The sequence below is a fragment of the Mobula birostris genome, chromosome 5, assembly GCF_030028105.1.
Source record: "Mobula birostris isolate sMobBir1 chromosome 5, sMobBir1.hap1, whole genome shotgun sequence".
NCBI lineage: Eukaryota > Metazoa > Chordata > Chondrichthyes > Myliobatiformes > Myliobatidae > Mobula > Mobula birostris.
The window spans coordinates 206,007,606-206,031,596 of record NC_092374.1 but is presented as its reverse complement, the minus strand read 5'-3'; the positions used below and the strand labels follow the sequence as shown (position 1 = coordinate 206,031,596).

The following is a 23,991-nucleotide window of genomic DNA, read 5'->3' as shown; positions in this document are numbered from 1 at the left end:
TATATAAATATATATTTGTCTGCTTCTGTTTTTACTAGTATCTTATATGTGCTTGCATATGGGAGAACTGGGCCTCAAAGCCACGGATTCGTCCAGCAGGAGTCGGGCATCGGGCGAGGACTGAGGCTCAAAGCTATGATGTCGCCTCGCGGGCGTCGGAGGCCAGGCGACAGATGATATCCATAAGACGACAAGACGGAGGAGCAGGATTAGCCCATTTAACCCATCGAGTCTGATACACCAGTCCATCCTGACTGATCCCGAATCTCACTCAACCGCACACACCTGTCTTCTCGCCATATCCTTTGATGCCCTGACCGATCAAGAAACTATCTATTTCCGTCTTAAATATCCCCACGGACTTGGCCTCAACCACAGTCTCTGGCAGAGTATTCCACAGATTTACTACTGTGGCTAAAAAAAGATCCTCTTTGCCCTTTTTCAAAAGGGTTCCCCTCAATTTTGAGGCTGTGCCCCCTAGTTCTGGATACCCCGACCATAGGAAACATCCTCTCAACATCCACCCTATCTCAGCCTTTCAACATTCCGTAGATTTCAATGAGATTCCCCCGCCCCACCTTGCATTCTTCTAAGTTCCAGTGAGTTCAGGCCTAAAGCTGCCAAACGCTCCTCATATGTTAACACCTTCATTCCCGGAATCTTCCTGGTGAACCTCCTCTGGACTCTCTCCAATGACAACACATCCTTTCTGAGATAAGGGGCCCGTTACGTCAAGTGCAGCCTGACTAGAGTCTTATAAAGGCTGAACATTACTCCTTGTTTTTATCTTCTATTTTCCTTGAAATTAATGTCTGCATTGCATTTGCATTCTTTACCACAGATTCAGCCTGTAAAATTACCTTCTGGCAGTCTGACACGAGGACCCCAAAGTCTGTTTCCAACTCTGATGTTTAAATTTTCTCCCTATTTAGATAATAGTCTGCACCTTTTTTCCTTTTACCAAAACGTATTATCATACATTTTCCAACACTGTATTCCAACTGCCATTTTTCTGCTATTTGTCCAAGTCCTGCTGCAATCGCATTGCTTTCACTACATACCCCTCCACCTATCTTTGCATCATCTGTAAATTTTGCCACAAAGCCATCAATTCTAGTATCTAAATCGTTGCCAATGCGAAAAGTAGCGGTCTCAATACTGACCCCTGTTACGAACCCATAGGTTTCGTTTACTGTGGACTGTCACTTTAAGAGCGCCTGAGTGAGGCGGGACTATGACGTCAGTCACAGGCTGCTGCGAACCTAAACTCATAAACAGAGAGACAGAGAGACAGAGAGAGAGAGACAGAGAGAGAGAGAGAGAGAGAGAGAGAGAGAGAAAGAGAAAGAGAAAGAGAAAGAGAAAGAGAAAGAGAAAGAAAGAAAGAGAGAGAGAGAGAGAGAGACTGAGACTGACTGACTCTGGGGAAGCCGGTAGCTTCAGCTTCTCACAGCTGGGGCTTGGAACTCTCTTGTGCCCACAAGGGTGGGTTAAACATCGGCGCGGAGTGCATAACGAATGTGTGACTGTCACTGTTTGGGAGTATCTTGTGGGACCACTTTTGTAGCCCTTGCCTGGGTATGTTGTGTGGTAACCACTGGAAGACGATATTCCCGTGACGGGTCACTTTCCGTGATCATTCGGATGTGGATTTGGAACGGCAGGACGGACAAGATCTGCGGGAACTGTTATCTCGTTTTACCATCATGGAATCTGTGGAATACTTCGTACTTACCTTGTCTCTGCGTTTCACCGTGGATTACAAATATCTCTCTCCCATCATTTATCACGTGGATTACTGAACTTTCCTACTGTACCATCTCAAGACTCTAAACCTTGTTCCACTAAGCTCAATGGTTCGTGAGTTATATTTACAGACATATAGACACATAACACTGCTAACTTTTGTTTAACTTAGTTAAGTTAGTATATTATAAGTAGTTACTAATAAAGATAGTGGTTTTCACATCAAAACCGGACTCAGTGTAAAATCTCTTGCTACTGGTTTGTTTCAAAACGTTACAGTTCGTAACACCCCCAAGGAACACCACAATTCACTGACAGGCAACCAGAAAAAGCCCCTTTTATTCCCACTCTCTGCCTCCTGCCTGTCAGCCATTCTGCTATCCATGCCAGTATATTTCCAGTAACGCCGTCGGATTTTATCTTGTTAGCAGCCTCATGTGCGGCATGCCAGAATCAAGTGATTCTTGAAAGATCATAACCAACGCATCTGCTCTCACTTCAGCAACCTCTTTGAGAACTCTGGGATATAGTCCATCTGGCCAAGGGGACTTATATTCAGGACCTTCACCGATCAGAGGAGAGAAGCACAAACCAGGATTCCGGGGGGAGAGAGAGGAAAATGGTTGGTCGGTGAGAATTTTCTTGATGTAGAGGTTAGGAGAGACAATTCCATCCATACTCACGTTAATTGTCCAATAACTTCATCTGTTGATAGAATACTGACCTTAATAAACAGTATTTAACATTATTGTTCAGAAATTGATTTAAATGGATGACTCTACACGGACTGTAGCAGCTGGAGTCGCTCACTTCGCTCTTTTCAAGGACAGTCGGTGGGCAGTAAATGTTGGTGCTGAAGTCGACGCCCACATTCCGTAAACAATGAATTCTTGCCCCTGTTTTTATACTTTGACAATAAATTTACCCTACAATGATGCCCCTTGAACCGGTGTGGATGACGTCACTCTCAGCTCTGAACTGATTCCACCAGCTTTCCAGCACTCCAGCGTTTATTTATTATTTGTATCTCTGACTGGACGCCTGTGACTAGTGATGTGTCCCTGGGATCGGTGCTGGGTCCATTGTTGTTTGTCTTCAATATCAACGATCTGCATGATAGTGTGGCAACCAGAGTCATCAGATTGGAGCACAGTGGACAGCGAGGAAGAATATCAAAGGTTACAGCGAGATCTGGTCCAGCTGGAAAAAATAGACTGAAAATGGCAGAGGTAATTTAATGGAAATAAGTGAGGTGTTGCACAGGCACCACACACAAAATGCTGGAGGAACTCAGCAGGCCGGATATGTCGACTGTACTCTTTTCCATACATGCTGCCTGGCCTGTTCAGTTCCTCCAGCATTTTGTGTGTGTAACTGGGAATTACAGGGTGAATGTTAGTGCACTGAGTGTCGTATAACAGAGGGATCTGGGAATACAGATCCAGAATTCCCTGAAAGTGGCATCTCAGGTACAAAGGTCATAAAGAAAGCGTTTGGCACAGTGTCCTTTTATATATCAAAGTACCCTTTGAGTTCTGGTGTTGGGATATTATGTTGAAGTTGCATAAGATGTTGGTGAGGCCTAATTTGGAGTATTTTCTGACCTCTTGGTCATCTACCTGCAGGAAAGGTATCAATAAGATCTAAAGAATACAGTGAAAATTTACAAGGATATGCCAGGACGTGAGGACCTAAGCCACTGGGAAAGGTTGAATAGGTGAGGACAATTCCCTGGAGCTCAGGTGCACGAGGACCGATTTGATAGAGATCTACACAATTATGAGTGGAACAGTGTATATCGGGTAAATACATGCAGAGTTCTCTACTCTGTTTGGATGGGACGACAACTTCAGTTCACAGGTTAAGGGTGAAGGGTGAAACATGTCAGGGGAAGCTGGAGTGTTTACTGAGAGAGTGGGGCGAGCGCGGAACGAGCTGCCTGTGGAAGTGGTTCGATTTCAAAATCTAAGTTTGGGTAAGTTCATGCATGGGAAGGGTATGGTGGACTATTATCCAGGTGCAGATCAGTGAGACTCGGCAGAATAACAGCGCGCACAGACTAGATGGGCCGAAGGGTCAGTTTCTCTGCTGTAGTGCTCTGTGATTCGATGACTATTTACAGAAACTGTTCTTTTACACATAGTATTTGTCTATCTATAACAAACAAATTACCCAAAATTCTATTGTATTTACTTATTTCGCCGTAAACGCTGACAAGAAAATGAATTTCAAGGTGATACATCGTGACGTCTGCGCACTTTGATAATAAATTGACCGGTCCTGCAGAGTCGCGGCATTTCGAGCCTGCCGTTCCTGCAGTACCGCTTCATAGCAGCAGGCGGCGATCCTGCGCCGTGAAACTGCACCGATACTGTATCGAAACCATAGAAAAACTACAGCACAGAAACAGGCCTTTTTCAGTGGAAAAAGCCTGCTTGCATTCACTGTATCTATACTCATAATAATTTTATATACCTCTATCAAATCTCCCCTCATTCTTCTACGTTCCAAGGAATAAAGTCCAAAACCTATTCAACCTTTCTCTGTAACTGAGTTTCTCAAGTCCCGGCAACATCCTTGTAAACCTTCTCTGCACTCTTTCTACCTTATTTCTATCCTTCCTGTAATTTGGTGACCAAAACTGAACACAATACTCCAGATTCGGCCTCACCAATGCCTTAGACAACCTCATCATAACATTCCAGCTCTTATACCCAGAACTTTGATTAATAAAAGCCAATGTACCAAAAGCTCTCTTTACCACCCGATCTACCTGTGACGCCACTTTTAAGGAATTTTGTATCTGTATTCCCAGATCCCTCTTTTCTACTGCACTCCTCAGTGCCTTACCATTTACCCCGTATGTTCTACCTTGGTTTGTCCTTCCAAAGTACAATACCTCACACTTGTCTGTATTAAGCTCCATCTGCCATTTTTTAGCCCATTTTCCCAGCTGGTCCAAATCCCTCTGCAGGCTCTGAAAACCTTCCTCACTGTCTACCGATACCAATATTTTAAATACATCTGCCAAGGCCCATGCAATTTCAACACTAGTCTCCTTCAAGGTCTGAGGGAATAGCCCTGTCAGCTCCTGGGGATTTATCCACTTTAATTTGCCTCAAGATAGCAAGCACCTCGTCCTTTTCAATCTGTACAGTTTCCATGATCTCATTACTTGTTTCCCTTGATTCCATAGACTTCATGTTAGTTTCCCCAGTCAATACAGACGCAAAAAACCCATTTAAGATCTCCCCCATTTCTTTTCGTTCCGCACATAGCCGACCACTCTGATCTTCAAGAGGACCAATTTTATCCCTTACAATCATTTTACTCTTAATATACCTGTAAAAGCTCTTTGGATTATCCTTCACTTTGACTGCCAAGGCAACCTCATGTCTTCTTTAAGCACTCCTGATTTCCTTCTGAAGTATTTACTTGCAGTTTTTATACTCCTCAAGCACCTTATTTACTTCCTGTTTCCTATACATGTCATACAACTCTCTGGTCTTCTTTATCAGAGTTGCAATATCCCTTGAGGACCAAGGTTCCTTATTCCTTTTCACTTTGCCTTTAATCCTGACAGGAACATACAAGCCTTCCACTCTCAAAATTTCTCCTTTGAAAGCTTCCTACTTACCGATCACATCCTTGCCAGAGAACAACCTGTCCAATCCACGCTTTTTAGATCCTTACTCATTTCTTCAAATTTGGCCTTCTTCCAGTTTAGAACCTCAACCCCAGGATCAGTTCTATCTTTATCCATGATCAAGTTGAAACTAATGGTATTATGATCACTGGACCAAAGTGTTCCCCTACACACACTTCCGTCACTTGTCCTAACTCGTTTCCTAACAGGAGATCTAATATTGCATCCTCTCTAGTTGGTACCTCTATATATTGATTTAGAAAACTTTCCTGAACACATTTTACAAACTCTAACCCATCTAGACCCCTGACAGTATGGGAGTCCCAATTAATATAAGGAAAATTAAAATCCCCTACCACCACAACTTTATGTTTCCTGCAGTTGTCTGCTATCTCTCTGCAGATAAGCTCCTCCAATTCTCGCTGACTACTGGGTGGTCCATAATACAAGCCCACCAATGTGTCCATACCTTTCCTGTTTCTCAGCTCCACCCATAAGGACTCAGTAGAAAAGCCCTCTAATCTGTCCTGCCTGAGCACTGCTGTAACATTTTCCCTGACAGGCAATACTGCCCCCCCCCCACACCCCCAGCTTTCATTCCTCTGCCTCTATCACATCTGAAACATCGGAATCCTGGAATATTAAGCTGCCAGTCCTGCCCCTCCTGTAGCCAAGTTTCACTAATTGCTATAACGTCGTAATTCCACGTGTCAATCCACGCCCTCAACTCGTCTGCCTTCCCCGCATTGAAATATATACACCTCAGAAGATTTTTACCATCACTCGCAACCTTTCTATCTGCGGCTTTGCTTGAACTTTTAACATCATTTATTTTCCCCCCAGCCCCACTGTCAGCTCTGGCACTCTGGTTCCCATCCCCCTGCAAATCTAGTTTAAAGCCTCCCCAATAGCACTAACAAATCTCCCGTTTTGAAACCATAGAAACCATAGAAACTACAGCACAGAAACAGGCCCTTTGGCCCTTCTTGGCTGTGCCGAACCATTTTCTGCCTAGTACCACTGACCAGCACACGGACCATATCCCTCCATACACCTCCCATCCATGTATCTGTCCAATTTATTCTTAAATGTTAAAAAAGAACCCGCATTTACCACCTCGTCTGGCAGCTCATTCCATACTCCCACCACTCTCTGTGTGAAGAAGCCCCCACTAATGTTCCCTTTAAACTTTTCCCCCCTCACCCTAAACCCATGTCCTCTGGTTTTTTTCTCCCCTTGCCTCAGTGGAAAAAGCCTGCTTGCATTCACTCTGTCTATACCCATCATAATTTTATATACCTCTATCAAATCTCCCCTCATTCTTCTACGCTGCAGGGAATAAAGTCCTAACCTATTCAACCTTTCTCTGTAACTGAGTTTCTCAAGTCTCGGCAACATCCTTGTAAACCTTCTCTGCACTCTTTCAACCTTATTTATATCCTTCCTGTAATTTAGTGACCAAAACTGAACACAATACTCCAGATTCGGCCTCACCAATGCCTTATACAACCTCATCATAACATTCCAGCTCTTATACTCAATACTTCGATTAATAAAGGCTAATGTACCAAAAGCTCTCTTTACGACCCTATCTACCTGTGACGACATCTTTAGAGAATTTTGTACCTGTATTCCCAGATCCCTCTGTTCTACTGCACTCCTCAGTGCCTTACCATTAACCCTGCATGTTCTACCTTGGTTTGTCCTTCCAACGTGCAATACCTCACACTTGTCGGTATTAAACTCCATCTGCCATTTTTAAGCCCATTTTTCCAGCTGGTCCAAGTCCCTCTGCAGACTCTAAAAACCTTCCTCACTGTCTACTGCACCTCCAATCTTTGTATCATCAGCAAACTTGCTGATCCAATTAACACATTATCATCCAGATCATTGATATAGATGACAAATAACAGTGGACCCAGCACTGATCCCTGTGGCACACCACTAGTCACAGGCCTCCACTCAGAGAAGCAATTCTCTACCACCACTCTCTGGCTCCTTCCATCGAGCCAATGTCTAATCCAATTTACCACCTCTCCATGTATACATAGCGACTGAATTTTCCTAACTAACCTCCCATGCGGGACCTTGTCAAAGGCCTTACTGAAGTCCATGCAGACAACATCCACTGCCTTCCCTTCATCCACTTTCCTGGTAACCTCCCCGAAAAACTCCCATAGATTGGTCAAACATGACCTACCACGCACAAAGCCATGTTGACTCTCCCTAATAAATCCCTGTCTATCCAAATGCTTGTAGACTCTGTCTCTTAGTACTCCCTCCAATAACTTACCTACTACCGACGTTAAACTCACCGGCCTATAATTTCCCGGATTACTTTTCGATCCTTTTTTAAACAACAGAAAAACATGAGCCACTCTCCAATCCTCCGGCACTTCACCCATAGACAGCGACATTTTAAATATTTCTGCCAGGGCCCCCGCAACTTCAACACTAGTCTCCTTCAAGGTCCGAGGGAACACTCTGTCAGGTCCCGGGGATTTATCGACTTTAATTTTCCTCAAGACAGCAAGCACCTCCTCCTTTTCAATCTGTACAGTTTCCATGGTCTCACTACTTGATTCCCTCAATTCCATAGATTTCATGCCAGCTTCCTTAGTAAATACAGATGCAAAAAACCTATTTAAGATCTCCCCCATTTCCTTTGGTTCCGCACAAAGCCAACCACTCTGATCTTCAAGAGGACCAATTTTATCCCTTACAATCCTTTTGCTCTTCATTTACTTGTAAAAGCTCTTTGGATTATCCTTCACTTTGACTGCCAAGGCAACCTCATGTCTTCTTTTAGCCCTCCTGATTTCTTTCTTAAGTATTTTCTTGCACTTCTTATACTCCTCAAGCACCTGATTTACTCCCTGTTTCCTATACATTTCATACAACTCCCTCTTCTTCTTTATCAGAGTTGCAATCTCCCTTGAGAACCAAGGTTCCTTATTCCTATTCAATATGCCTTTAATCCTGACAGGAACAGACAAACTCTGCACTCTCAAAATTTCCCCTTTGAAGGCTTCCCACCTACCAATCACATCCTTGCCAGAGAACAACCTGTCCCAATCCACACTTTTTAGATCCTTTCTCATTTCTTCAAATTTGGCCTTCTTCCAGTTCAGAACCTCAACCCTAGGACCAGATCTATCCTTGTCCATGATCAAATTGAAACTAATGGTGTTATGATCACTGGAACCAAAGTGCTCCCCTACACAGACTTCTGTCACTTGCCCTAATTCGTTTCCTAACAGGAGATCCAATATTGCATCCCCTCTAGTTGGTCCCTCTATATATTTATTTAGAAAACTTTCCTGAACACATTTTACAAACTCGAAACCATCTAGACCCCTAACAGTATGGGAATTGTCGCCAAACAATTGATACTAGAACGTAGAATCATCACAGCGATATTTGATTCTGCGCTACCCGTTCCCTGGATCTACCGGCTGTTCATCATCCTCATCCTCACAGTGATCGCGGCACTGCAATGAAGAGAACTTTCTCACATTAATCAGCTGGATTGGCGGAGTCCTGAATTCAGGACATTCACAAAGGTGAACCATGGTTTTACAGATTGTAGAACATCAGATGGGACAAAAAGCGGATGTTGGAAAAATCAGTAAACTTCCCACTTTCCACACCCATCTTCACCTTAAGCACAGGCACGTAATCAGACCTCGCCAATCACCCTTGGCTCCACACACAGACACCGATCCTGAAGCGGACCTTTCTATCCCCAGTTATAGTTTTGATTCAAATCCTCCATGACTCACCTTTACAAATCTGAGAGGCTGCCGGAGAAGGTGCATTTCCCTGTGCGGCCAGCAGGTGGGGGAATTGCTCCAGTTATTCTGCCTTCACCCTGTCGGGACGGAGTGCGTCAACAGATGCCAGGTACACACTCGCTGCTCCCCACTGTCCAGCAGGAGTTGTGGAGAATTACTCTCCTTGTTCTCAGTGTGGGAATGTCAATACCGGGAGTAAACACTGCTCGGGGAGAAGGGTCTGCACTGCGCAGGCGCGTGACGTAGCGCGCCAAGGTTTAAAAGCAGACCTCCATATACAGCGGCCATCGTCGGAGTGGACTGAGTCAGAGTGGGACGGCTTTGGCTCAACAGGCTTCAGTGAGAACAGGCAGAGGCCAGGGTAGGTTCCGGTAAGTTTTTTGTTCAGATTGTTTAGAGTAGAGAGAATGCCAGGCAGGATGTCGGAATGCTCCTCTTGCAGGATGTGGGAAGTCAGAGAGCCCTCCAGTGTCCCTGACAATGACACCTGCAAGAAGTGCATCCAGCTGCAGCTCCTAACAAACCGCGTTAGGGAACTGGAGCAGGAGCTGGATGACCTGCGGATCATTCGGGAGAATGAGGAGATTATAGATCGTAGCTACATGGAGGTAGTTACGCCAAAGGAGCAGAGCACAAGAAATTGGGTCACTGTCAGGCGAGGGAAGAGGAAAGGGCAGGCAGAGCAGGGTTCCCCTGTGGCCATTCCCCTCAACAACAAGTATACCGCATTGGATACTGTTGGGGGGGATGACTTACCTGGGATAAACTGCAGTAGCCGGATCTCTGGCACTGGGTCTGGCTCTGCAGTGCAGCAGGGAGGGTGGAAGAAGAGGAGAGCGGTAGTGATAGGGGACTCGATAGTTAGAGGTGCAGATAGGAGGTTCTGTGGTCGTGACAGAGAATCCAGGATGGTTTGTTGCCTCCCAGGTGCCAGGGTCAAGGATGTCTCTGATCGATTGCATGACATTCTGAAGTGGGAGGGTGACCAGCCAGATGTCGTGGTGCACATCGGTACCAATGACATAGCAAGGAAGAGTGAGGAGATCCTGGACAGTGAGTATAGAGAGCTTGGTAGGAAGTTGAAAAGCAGGACCTCAAGGGTGGTAATCTCAGTATTGCTACCTGTGCTAGGTGCCAGTGAGGTAGGAATAGGATGCTCTGGAGGAGGAACAAGTGGCTGAGGAACTGGTGTAGGGGGCAGGGTTTCAGATTTCAGGATCATTGGGACCTCTTCTGGGGCAGGTGGGACCTGTACAAGAGAGACCGGTTACACTTCAACGACAGGGGGACCAATATACTTTCAGGGAGGTTTGATAGTGCTATTGGGGAGGCTTTAAACTAGATTTGCAGGGGATGGGAACCAGAGTGCCAGAGCTGACAGTGTGGCTGGGGTGAAAATAAATGATGTTGAAAGTTTAAGCAAACCTGCTGATAGAAAGGTTGTGAGTGGTGGTAAAAATCTTCTGAGGTGTATATATTTCAATGCTAGGAGTATTGCGGGGAAGGCGGATGAGTTGAGGGTGTGGATTGACACGCGGAATTATGATGTTATAGCAATTAGTGAAACTTGGCTACAGGAGGGGCAGGACTGGCAGCTTAATATTCCAGAGTTCCGATGTTTCAGATGTGACCGAGGCAGAGGAATGAAAGGTGGGGGAGTAGCATTGCTTGTTAGCGAAAATATTACAGCAGTGCTCACGCAGGACAGATTAGAGGGCTTGTCTACTGAGTCCTTATGGGTGGAGCTGAGAAACAGGAAAGGTATGACCACATTAGTGGGATTGTATTACAGACCACCCAATAGTCAACGAGACTTGGAAGAGCAAATCTGCAGAGAGATAGCAGGCAACTGCAGGAAACATAAAGTTGTGGTGGTAGGGGATTTTAATTTTCCATACATTGATTGGGACTCCCATACTGTTAGGGGTCTAGATGGTTTAGAGTTTGTAAAATGTGTTCAGGAAAGTTTTCTAAATCAATATATAGAGGGACCAACTAGAGGGGATGCAATATTGGATCTCCTGTTAGGAAACGAGTTAGGGCAAGTGACGGAAGTCTGTGCAAGGGAGCACTTTGATCCAGTGATCATAACACCATTAGTTTCAATTTGATTATGGACAAGGATAGATCTGGTCCTAGGGTTGAGGTTCTGAACTGGAAGAAGGCCAAATTTGAAGAAATGAGAAAGGATCTAAAAAACGTGGATTGGGACAGGTTGTTCTCTGGCAAAGATTGATTGGTAGGTGGGAAGCCTTCAAAGGGGAAATTTTGAGAGTGCAGAGTTTGTATGTTCCTGTCAGGATTAAAGGCAAATTGAATAGGAATAAGGAACCTTGGTTCTCAAGGGATATTGCAACTCTGATAAAGAAGAAGAGGGAGTTGTATGAAATGTAAAGGAAACAGGGAGTAAATCAGGTGCTTGAGGAGTATAAGAAGTGCAAGAAAATACTTAAGAAAGTAATCAGGAGGGCTAAAAGAAGACATGAGGTTGCCTTGGCAGTCAAAGTGAAGGATAATCCAAAGAGCTTTTACAAGTATATTAAGGGCAAAAGGATTGTAAGGGATAAAATTGGTCCTCTTGAAGATCAGAGTGGTCGGCTATGTGCGGAACCAAAGGAAATGGTGGAGATCTTAAATAAGTTTTTTGCATCTGTATTTACTAAGGAAACTGGCATGAAGTCTTTGGAATTGAGGGAATCAAGTAGTGAGATTATGGAAACTGTACAGATTGAAAAGGAGGAGGTGCTTGCTGTCTTGAGGAAAATTAAAGTGGATAAATCTCCGGGACCTGACAGAGTGTTCCCTCGGACCTTGAAGGAGACTAGTGTTGAAATTGCGGGGGCCCTGGCAGAAATATTTAAAATGTCGCTGTCTACGGGTGAGGTGTCGGAGGATTGGAGAGTGGCTCATGTTGTTCCGTTGTTTAAAAAAGGATCAAAAAGTAATCTGGGAAATTATAGGCTGGTGAGTTTAACATCGGTAGTAGGTAAATTATTGGAGGAGGTACTAAGAGACAGAATCTACAAGCATTTGGATAGACAGGGATTTTTTAGGGAGAGTCAACATGGCTTTGTGCGTGGTAGGTCATGTTTGACCAATCTGTTTGAGTTTTTCGAGGAGGTTACCAGGAAAGTGGATGAAGGGAAGGCAGTGGATATTGAAGGCATGGAGAGGTGTTAAATTGGATTAGACGTTGGCTCAATGGAAGAAGCCAAAGAGTGGTGGTAGAGAATTGCTTCTCTGAGTGGAGGCCTGTGACTAGTGGTGTGCCACAGGGATCAGTGCTGGGTCAATTGTTATTTGTCATCTATATCAATGATCGGGATGATAATGTGGTAAATTGGATCAGCAAATTTGCTGATGATACAAAGATTGGAGGTGTAGTTGACAGTGAGGATGGTTTTCAGAGCCTGCAGAGGGACTTGGACCAGCTGGAAAAATGGGCTGAAAAATGGCAGATGGATTTTAATACAGACAAGTGTGAGGTATTGCACATTGGAAGGACAAACCAAGGTAGAACATACAGGGTTAATGGTAAGGCACTGAGGAGTGCAGTAGAACAGAGGGATCTGGGAATACAGATACAAAATTCCCTAAAAGTGGTGTCACAAGTAGATAGGGTTGGAAAGAGAGCTTTTGGTACATTGGCCTTTATTAATCAAAGTATTGAGTATAAGAGCTGGAATGTTATGATGAGGTTGTATAAGGCACTGGTGAGGCCAAATCTGGAGTATGGTGTTCAGTTTTGGTCACCAAATTACAGGAAGGATATAAATAAGGTTGAAAGAGTGCAGAGAAGTTTTACAAGGATGTTGCCAGGACTTGAGAAACTCAGTTACAGAGAAAGGTTGAATAGGTTAGGACTTTATTCCCTGGAGCGTAGAAGAATGAGGGGTGATTTGATAGAGGTATATAAAATTATGATGGGTATAGATAGAGTGAATGCAAGCAGGCTTTTTCCACTGAGGCAAGGGGAGAAAAAAAACAGAGGACATGGGTTAAGGGTGAGGGGGGAAAAGTTTAAAGGGAACATTAGGGGGGCTTCTTCACAGAGCGTGGAGGGAGTATGGAATGAGCTGCCAGATGAGGTGGTAAATGTGGGTTCTTTTTTAACATTTAAGAATAAATTGGACAGATACATGGATGGGAGGTGTGTGGATGGTCCGTGTGCAAGTCAGTGGGACTAGGCAGAAAATGGTTTGGCACAGCCAAGAAGGGCCAAAAGGCCTGTTTCTGTGCTGTACTTTCTATGGTTTCTATGGTGAGAGGAGAGGTTTAGAGGAGATTGATGAGGTACACAGAGAATGGTCGGTGCCTGTAACGTGCTGTCAGGGGAGGTGGTGGAAACAGATACAACAAACAACATTTCAGTGACATTTACACAGACACATGAACAGACATGGAATGGAGGGTTGTGGACCAGGTACAAGCAGATGGGATGGGATTGAATTGGCACAATGTTCAGCACAGACTTATGGGCCAAATGGCTTTTCCTGTGTTGTATTGTTCAATGTTCTATGTTCAGCAGTGTGTACGCAGTAGTCAACAACAACTGGTATTTAGGTACAGTCACTGTGTAAATGCAGTAAAGTGTCCCGGGTGCTTACACAGACGTGTTTCTCACTGGATACAAATACAATGAATACAACAAACTCTGCATACTGTTACATGCATTGGGGACAGTGGACTGAATACAGTCAACACGGGGTACAGAGGATGCTCTACACAGAGTGCATTGGTTACCACTCCCCTGTGTAATCCAACAGACTGAAGAACAAAAAATTAATAAAAGACAGAAAGATCAATTTGTGTTTCATGAAAGTAAGAAACAGGACAAGAAGTGGCCATTCGTCCCCTTTCACCTGTTCTACTCTTCACTCAGAACTTGGCTGATCATTGACCTCTGTGCCAATTTCTTGCAGCATCCCACCTTCGCTGTGCCCTTTAAATCCAGAAATCTTTTGTAGAGAATTCCACTGCACACTGGGAGAGGAATTTTTGCTCATCTCAGTCCTGCTGAGGCAACCTCTGATTGTGAGTCTGTGACCCCTGGTTCCACACCCCATCCAGGGAAAACATCATTCCTGCCTCTACCCTGTCAATACTCAGTGAGACTGTGTCTGTGCCAGTGAGACCACCTCTTATTCTTCGAATTATGAGACAGTCTGAGTCAGTGTCATCTCCCTGAGGACCTAAGTAAAGGGTAAAGCCTTAAAGTAAGAGAGTCAAAGTTGAACCGGGATGTTCAAGGCATGTGTACGGACACAATGGGTGATATCTTCCTGGAATGTGCGGCCAGGATGGGGAGTGGTGAAAGCAGATACAATCGTGATGCTTAACAGACATTTAAACAGGGAAATGAACAGACAGGAAATGGAGGATATGGATCATTTTCAGACAAATGTGATGACATCATGGTCAGCATAGAGAGCGTGGGCAGAATGGCCTGTTCCTGTACTGTACTGCTCTGTGTTCAGTGTTTGAAATATCACAGCCAGGGACCCAGCAATTTCTTCCCTGGATTCCCACCATGTCAGAGGATACACTGGGTCAGACCCTGGGATTTATTCAGCTTTATGTGTTTAAGCTGGGCAGCTTCCTTTGTAATGTCAGTATGTTTCAGGACATTCGTATTCTCCTCCCTGAATTCCCCAGCTTCCATCACCTTCTCCACAGTAAGTAGAGATGAGAAGTATTTATTTCAGACCTCACCATCTGCTGTGTTTCCACACATAGATGACCACACTGATCCTTTAAGGGACATATTCCATCACCAGTTACCCTTTTGTTTTCCACAGACTCAAAGAATATTTTTGGAATCACCTTTATCTGATCTGCTAAAGCTATCTCGTGTCCCCCTTATGACCATCTGATTTTCTCCTTTTAGTGTTCTCCTACACCCCTTCTCCTCCTCGAGGACCCCAGCCTCTTTCCCCTGACACACGACTCCATCCTGACCAGAGCCTCAATGACCCTCGTCAGCCAGGGTTCCCTCATCCCTCCAGTCTCGCCATTCACTCTAACAAGGACATGCTGATCCTGAACCTTTACAGACTCAGTTTTAAAGCCGCTCACTTGCCAGATGTCTGTTCACTTGGGACCACCCTCCCGTTCTACACCTCTATTCATTCCCCGACCCCTTCTATCCTCCCTCAGTTCAGTCTGTTCACTGCTCTGAACATCAGAAATAGCAGCAAGAGGAGGCTGTTCAGCCCCTCACACCTGCTCGCCCACTGAATAAGATCTAAACCACCTCACTGAGCTACAGATGCGAAGGATGTGGCAGATGTGGAGGTGAGAGAGGAGGGGAGTTGTGATGTTGATTCGGGAGAACATCACCACAGCACTTAGAGAGATCCTTGTGGGGATAAACGTTTGTTTGTGATAGGAGGTAGAGGGTGATGCCATGGTCGGTAATTTTATGGATGCGAGGTGAGAGTAGAAAACATTTAAGAAGAGCTGAAGAGAAACATTTTCCACAGGGAAATATGGAAAAAGCTGCAAGTGGATGTGAATTTGAACAGAAATCTTGCTGAAATCATATTCACCTCATTATCAAACAATCAATCGCATTTCTTTTATATTCTGATATATAGACTGATACATTAATGATTTGGATGAGAATGTGGTGAGCTGATCAGTAAACTTGCAGATGGTGGACAGTGAAGGTGTTTAATTATCATTTGAACATACCATATGACCATAACATAGAACATAGAATAGTACAACACAGTACAGGCCCTTCGGTCCACAATATTGTGCCGACCCTCAAACCCTGCCTCCCATATAAGCCCACACCTTAGATTCCTCCATTTTCCTGTCTAGTAGTCTCTTAAACTTCACTAGTGTATCTGCCTCCACCACTAACTGAGGCAGTGCATTCCACGCACCAACCACTCTCTGAGTAAAAAAACCTTCCTCTAGTATCCCCTTGAACTTCCCAACCCTTACCTTAAAGCCATGTCCTCTTGTATTGAGCAGTGGTGCCCTGGGGAAGAGGCACTGGCTATCCACTCTATCTATTCCTCTTATTATCTTGTACACCTCTATCATGTCTCCTCTCATCTTCCTTCTCTCCAAAGAGTAAAGCCCTAGCTCCCTTAATCTCTGATCATAATGCATACTTTCTAAACCAGGCAGCATCCTGGTAAATCTCCTCTGTACCCTTTCCAATGCTTCCACATCCTTCCTATAATGAGGTGACCAGAACTGGACACAATATTCCAAGTGTGGCCTAACCAGAGATTTATAGAGCTGCATCATTACATCGCGACTCTTAAACTCTATCCCTCGAGTTATGAAAGCTAACACTCCATAAGCTTTCTTAACTACCCTATCCACCTGTGAGGCAACTTTCAGGGATCTGTGGACATGTACCCCGAGATCCCTCTGCTCCTCCACACTACCAAGTATCCTGCCATTTACTTTGTACTCTGCCTTGGAGTTTGTCCTTCCAAAGTGTACCACCTCACACTTCTCCGGGTTGAACTCCATCTGCCACTTCTCAGCCCACTTCGGTATCCTATCAATGTCTCTCTGCAATCTCTGACAGTCCTCTACACTATCTACAACACCACCAACCTTTGTGTCGTCTGCAAATTTGCCAACCCACCCTTCTACCCCCACATCCAGGTCATTAATAAAAATCACGAAAAGTAAAGGTCCCAGAATAGATCCTTGTAGGACACCACAAGTCATAATCCTCCAATCTGAATGTACTCCCTCCACCGCGACCATCTGCCTTCTGCAGGCAAGCCAATTCTGAATCCACCTGGCCAAACTTCCCTGGATCCCATGCCTTCTAACATTCTGAACAAGCCTACCGTGTGGAAACTTGTCAAATGCCTTACTAAAATCCATATAGATCACATCCACTGCACTACCCTCATCTATATGCCTGGTCACCTCCTCAAAGAACTCTATCAGGCTTGTTAGACACGATCTGCCCTTCACAAAGCCATGCTGACTGTCCCTGATCAGACCATGATTCTCTAAATGCCTATAGATCCTATCTCTAAGAATCTTTTCCAACAGCTTTCCCACCACAGAGGTAAGGCTCACTGGTCTATAATTACCCGGACTATCCCTACTACCTTTTTTGAACAAGGGGACAACATTCGCCTCCCTCCAATCCAACGGTACCATTCCCGTGGACAACGAGGACATAAAGATCCTAGCCAGAGGCTCAGCAATCTCTTCTCTTGCCTCGTGGAGCAGCCTGGGGAATATTCCGTCAGGCCCCGGGGACTTATCTGTCCTAATGTATCTTAACAACTCCAACACCTCCTCTCCCTTAATATCAACATGCTCCAGAACATCAACCTCACTCATATTGTCCTCACCATCATCAAGTTCCCTCTCATTGGTGAATACCGAAGAGAAGTATTCATTGAGGAGCTCGCTCACTTCCACAGCCTCCAGGCACATCTTCCCACCTTTATCTCTAATCAGTCCTACCTTCACTCCTGTCATCCTTTTTTTCTTCACATAATTGAAGAATGCCTTGGGGTTTTCCTTTACCCTACTCGCCAAGGCCTTCTCATGCCCCCTTCTTGCTCTCCTCAGCCCCTTCTTAAGCTCCTTTCTTGCTTCCCTATATTCCTCAATAGTTCCATCTGATCCTTGCTTCCTAAACCTCATGTATGCTGCCTTCTTCCACCTGACTAGATTTTCCACCTCACTTGTCACCCATGGTTCCTTCACCCTACCATTCTTTATCTTCCTCACCGGGACAAATTTATCCCTTACATCCCGCAAGAGATCTCTAAACATCGACCACATGTCCACAGTACATTTCCCTGCAAAAACATCATCCCAATTCACACCCGCAAGTTCTAGCCTTATAGCCTCATAATTTGCCTTTCCCCAATTAAAAATTTTCTTGTCCTCTTTGATTCTTTTCCATGATAATTATAAAGGTCAGGGAGCGGTGGTCACTGTCCCCCAGATGCTCACCCACTGAGAGATCTGTGACCTGACCCGGTTCATTACCTAGTACTAGATCTAGTATGGCATTCCCCCTGGTCGGCCTGTCCACATACTGTGACAGGAATCCATCCTGGACACACTTAACAAATTCTGCCCCATCTAAACCCTTGGAACTAATCAGGTGCCAATCAATATTAGGGAAGTTAAAGTCACCCATGATAGCAACCCTGTTATTTTTGCACCTTTCCAAAATCTGCCTCCCAATCTGCTCCTCTGTATCTCTACTGCTACCAGGGGGCCTATAGAATACCCCCAGTAGAGTAACTGCTCCCTTCCTGTTCCTGACTTCCACCCATATTGACTCAAAGGAGGATCCTGCTACATTACCCACCCTTTCTGTAGCTGTAATAGTACCCCTGACCAGTAATGCCACCCCTCCTCCCCTTTTTCCACCTTCTCTATCCCTTTTAAAGCACTGAAATCCAGGAATATTGAGAATCCATTCCTGCCCTGGTGCCAGCCAAGTCTCTGTAATGGCCACTACATCATAATTCCATGTATGTATCCAAGCTCTCAGTTCATCACCTTTGTTCCTGATGCTTCTTGCATTGAGGTACACACATTTCAGCCCTTCTACCTTACTGTCTTTACACTGTTTATTCTGCTTCTCTTTCCTCAAAGCCTCTCTGTATGTTATATCTGGCTTTACTCCATGCACTTCTTTCACTGCTCTATCGCTCTGGGTCCCATCCCCCTCACAAATTAGTTTAAACCCTCCTGAACCATGCTAGCAAACCTACCTGCAAGGATATTGCTCCCTCTCGAGTTCAGGTGCAACCCATCCAATGGTTTCAACAGACCATAGAACCTTCTTCCAGCTGACTTCAGAGTCACCCACATGCCTACTGGAAACTCTTGCCAAGATTTCATGTTGGCCATTTTCAACAGTGGCTTTCTCTTTGCCACTGTCCCATAAAACTGTGTCTGGTGAACAATTGTTGAATATGTAGTCTCTCCCATCTCAGCCACTGAGGCTTGTAACTCCTCCAGAGTTGTCATAGGTCTCTTGGTGGCCTCTCTGACCAGTCCCCTTCTTGCACGGTCACTCAGTTGATGGCCTGTTCCAGGCATATTTACAGCTGTGCCATATTGTTTCCATTTCTTGATGATTGACTTAATTCAGTGACTTGGAAATTTTCTTGTGTCCACCTCCTGACTTGTGCTTTTCAATAACCTTTTGGTGGAGTTGCTTGGAGTATTCTTCAGACTTCATGGTGTAGTTTTTGCCAGGCTACCGACTCACCAGCAGTTGGACCTTCCAGATACAGGTGTATTTTTACTACAATCAATTGAAACATTTTGACTACACACAGGTCTCTGGAAATGGATCTCCATTTAACTAATCAGGTGACTTCTAAAACCAATTGGCTGCACTAGTGATAATTTGGTGTGTCATATTTAAGGAGGTGAATTCTAATGCAATCAATTATTTTGTGTTTTATATTTGCAATTAATTTAGATCACTTTGTGGAGATCTGATTTCACTTTGACAAGAAAGAATCTTATTCTTTTGATCAGTGTCAAACAAGCCGAATTAATTCCACTGTGATTCAATTTTTTAAAACAATAAAAAATGAAAACTTCCAAGGGGGGTGAATACTTTTTATACACACTGCATATCAGCTTGTAACAGGTTCATTGTTTTAGAGACCTTTCTTTTTCAGGTATATTCTTCATCAGATTATATCCCATTTTACATCATAGACAGGTCTTTCAACCCTTCTTCTCATCTCAATTTCCCACTTCAGAAGCAACCTTCCACCTATCACCACACCCAGCAACAGTGCCCAGAACTCCATAAGAACATAAGAATTAGGAGCAGGAGTAGGCCTTCTGGACCATCGAGCCTGCTCCTCCATTCAATAGGATCATGGCTAATCTGACCATGGACTTATCTCCACCTACCTGCCTTTTCCCCATAACCCTTAATTCCTCTACTATGCAAAAATGAATCCAACCTTGTCTTAAATATATTTATTGAGGTGGCCTCTACTGTTTCATTGGGGAGAGAATTCCACAATCTCACCACACTCTGGGAAAAGCAGTTTCTCCTCATCTCTGTCCTAAATTTACTCCCCTGAATCTTGCGGCAGTGCCCCCTAGTTCTAGTCTCACCTACCAGTGGAAACAACTTTCCTGCCTCTATCTCTTTCATGATTTTATGTTTCTACAAGATCTCCTCTCATCCTTCTGAATTACAGCGATACAGTCCCAGGTGACTCAATCTCTCCTCATATCTAACCCCCCTCATCTCTGGAATCAACCTGGTGAATCTCCTCAGCACCACCTCCAAAGCCAGTATATCCTTCCTCAAGTGAGGAGATCAGAGCTGCAGGCTGCACTCCAGATGTGGCCTCACCATTACCCTGTACAGTTGCAGCATAACCTCCCTGCTCTTGAATTCAATCTCTCGAGCAATGAAGGCCAACATCCCATTTGCCTTCTTTACAGCCTGCTGCTCCTGCAAAGCAATCTTCTTGCGACTCATGCACAAACACTCCCAAGTCCCTCTGCACAGCAGCATGCTAAAAACCTTTACCATTTTAGTTATAAGCTGATAATCCACTTTTCCTTCTAAAGTAGATGACCTCACACTTACCAACATTGTACTCCATCTGCCAGGCCCTTGCCCATTCACTTAACCTATCTATATCTCTCTGTAGACTCTCCGTATCCTCTGCACAATTTGCTTTTACGCTCAATTTACTGTCATCAGCAAAATTAAATACACTAATTCTGTCTTCCAGTTCGTGGGTGTATATGGTGAACAGGTGCAGGCCCAGCACTGACCCCTGCAGCACACCGCTCACCACTGATTACCAACCATGGAAACACCCATGTATCCCAACTCTCTGCTTTTTGTTGGTTAACTAATCCTCTAGCCATGCTAATAGATCACCCCAACTCTATGCATCCTTATCTTATGGATAAATCTTTTATGTGGCACCTTATCAAATGCCTTTTGGAAGTCTAAGTAAATAACTTCTATCTGTTTTCTATCCACTGCACACATTATAATCTCAAAGAACTCCAGTACATTTGTCACACAGGAGCTGCCTTTGTTGAATCCATGCTGCTCTGTCTGGTAGATTCATTTCTTTCTAGATGCTTCGCAATTTCTTTTTTAATGAGAGCTTCAAGCATTTTCCCAGTTACAGACGTTAAACTAACTGGCGTATAGTTGTCTGCCTTTTGCCTACATCCTTTGTTGAACAGTGGCGTGACTTTCGCTGTCTTCCAATCCTCCGAGACCTGCCCAGAATCTGGAGAGTTTTGGTAAATTATCACCGAAGCCTTTGCCATTTCTTTCAGTATCCTGGGATTCATTCCAGAACCTACCGATCTTTAGGCTCACATGTTTGCACAGCGCTACCTCTTTAGTGATAGCTATTGTGTTGAGGTCCTCACCTCTTATCGCAGTCATATACTTTCTCTTTGGCATGTTAGATGTGTCCTCCACCCCAAAGACCGAAATAAAATAGTCATTCAAAGCCTTGGCCATTTCCTCATTACGGAATATCAATTCCTCTTCCTCATCCTACAAGGGACCTACGTTCACCTTGGCCACCTTTTTCTGCTTTGTGAAATTATAAAATCTTTTACAATCCATTTTTATATTTTGTGCTAGTTTATTTTCATAAGCTATCTTACCTTTCTTTATTGTTCACATTGTGGTTCTTTGTTACTTTTTAAAGTTTTCCCAGTCTTCCAGTTTCCCACTAGTCTTGGCAACGTTGTACGCATGAGTTTTCAGTTTGATGCCTTCCTTTACTTCCTCAGTTATTCATGGCTCTCCCCACCCTTACTGTTCTTGTTTTTAACTGGAATATACTTTTGTTGAGCACCATGAAAAATCTCTTTGAAAATCTTCCACTGTTGCTCAACCGTCCCACCATACACCGTGTTCCTAGTCTACCACATCCAGCTCTTCCCTCATCCCTTTGCAGTCTCCCTTGTTTAGGCATAATACACTGGTTTTAGATCAAACTATTGCACCCTCCATTTGTATGAGAAACTCAATCATACCATGATCAGTCTTTTCAAAAGGATCCTTAACTGCAAGATCACTAATTTTACCTGCTTCATTGCACAAGACCCAATCTAAGTTAGCACATTCCCTTGTAGGTTCAGTGACATGCTATTCAAGAAAGCTATCACGTATGATTCTATGAAGTCCTCCTCAAGAATGCCTCGACCAACATGATTCACCCAGTTAAAGTACCCACTATAACTGCTCATGCCTCAGATAGTTCCCTGTTTATTGCCTGTGCCACTGTAATGTTATTATTCAGTGGCTGATAGACAACTCCCAACAGTGATTTTTCTCCCTTTACTATTCCTAATCACTACATTCTGCTCCTTAGATCTAATATCGTCTCTCACTATCGCCCGGATCTCATCCTTAATTAACAGCGCTACACCACCTCCTTTACCTTCCTGCCTATCCTTCCGTATTACCTGATATCCTTGGATATTTCATTCCCAAACCACTCCACCCTGCAACCATGTTTCTGTAATGGCCACTAAATCAAACCCCTTTATACTGACTGGTGCCACAACTTCACTGACCTTGTTATGAATACTACGGGCATTCAGGTGAAGTGCCCTTACAATCTAGTGATCTTTGTGTCTTTTGCACTTGTCTTTTCTGCACTCCACCCTTACTTTTCTCTTTCGTCACTTTTGCTTTTCCTATATTTTTATCCATGCTTTTCTCTTTTACTTTATCCAGACATCTCCAATCTGTTGATCCCACCCCCCATCTATTTAGTTTAGAGCCCTATCCACAGCCCTAGTTATGCCATTCACCAGGATCCGGGTCCCATCATGGTTCAGATGGAGCCCGTCCCATTAGAACAGCTCCCTCCTTCCCCAATACTGGTGCCAGTTTCCTATGAATTCAAACACACTTCTCCCACACCAATCGTGGTGCCACACATTGAACTCTCTGAACCTTCTTAACCCTGAGCCAATTTGCACGTGGCTTAGGTAGTAATCCAAAGAAGACCACCTTTTTGGTTATGCTTTTTAATTTAGTCGCTTGCTGCTCAAATTCCCTCAGTAGAACCTCTTTCCTCATTCTTCCTATGTTGTTGGTACCCAGACGGACCATGATAACTGGATCTTTCCCCTCCCAGTGCAAATTCCTCTGCAGGTCAGATAAGATGTCCTGAACCCGGGCACCAGGGAGACAACACAGCCTTCGGGACACTCTATCCCTGCGACAGAGAGCTCTGTCTATTCCCCTGACTATACCATCCCCAATTACCACTACATTTCTCTTCTCTCCCACCATCCCCTCGATTGTCTCCCTGAATCACAGTGCCACAGTTAGGTTGCTCATTCTTCCTACAGACCCCACTCTCATCCACACAGGGAGCAAGAATCTCAGACCTGAGACCCAAGAACTGAGTCTCCTCCAGTACTCTCTTGGGTCCCACTATCCACCTCACCCACAGTCAGACCCTCTTGTCCCAGACCACAGACTGAAACTCAGGCAGCTAGACTAATGGATGTGCCTACCTCCCGAAACAGAGAATCCAGGTAACTCTCCCCCTCCCCGATGTGCCTCAGTGTTTGAAGCTCAGATTCCAGGTCATCAGCTTTGAGCCTGAGTTCCTCAGCAGCCAACGCTTGCTGCAGATGTGGTCACCAGGAACCACAATGGGGCCCACCAGCTCCCACACCATGCAGCTACAGCACACCATCTCATCCTGCATCATCCCTACTTGATTTAATTAGTTGTAGTCTGGTGACTTTTTATTCAACCACAATATTTAAGCTTTACCCAATACTCAACTGTGCTCCCTCACAGAA

At 44.5% G+C, this 23,991-nt stretch overlaps 1 protein-coding gene across 1 annotated transcript in view; it reads left to right on the top strand.

Moving 5' to 3' along the window:
• Positions 1-23,991, top strand: part of LOC140198486 (butyrophilin subfamily 1 member A1-like) — a 48,795-nt gene that overhangs the window by 7,792 nt on the left and 17,012 nt on the right. The gene's annotated exons all lie outside the window — the stretch shown is intronic.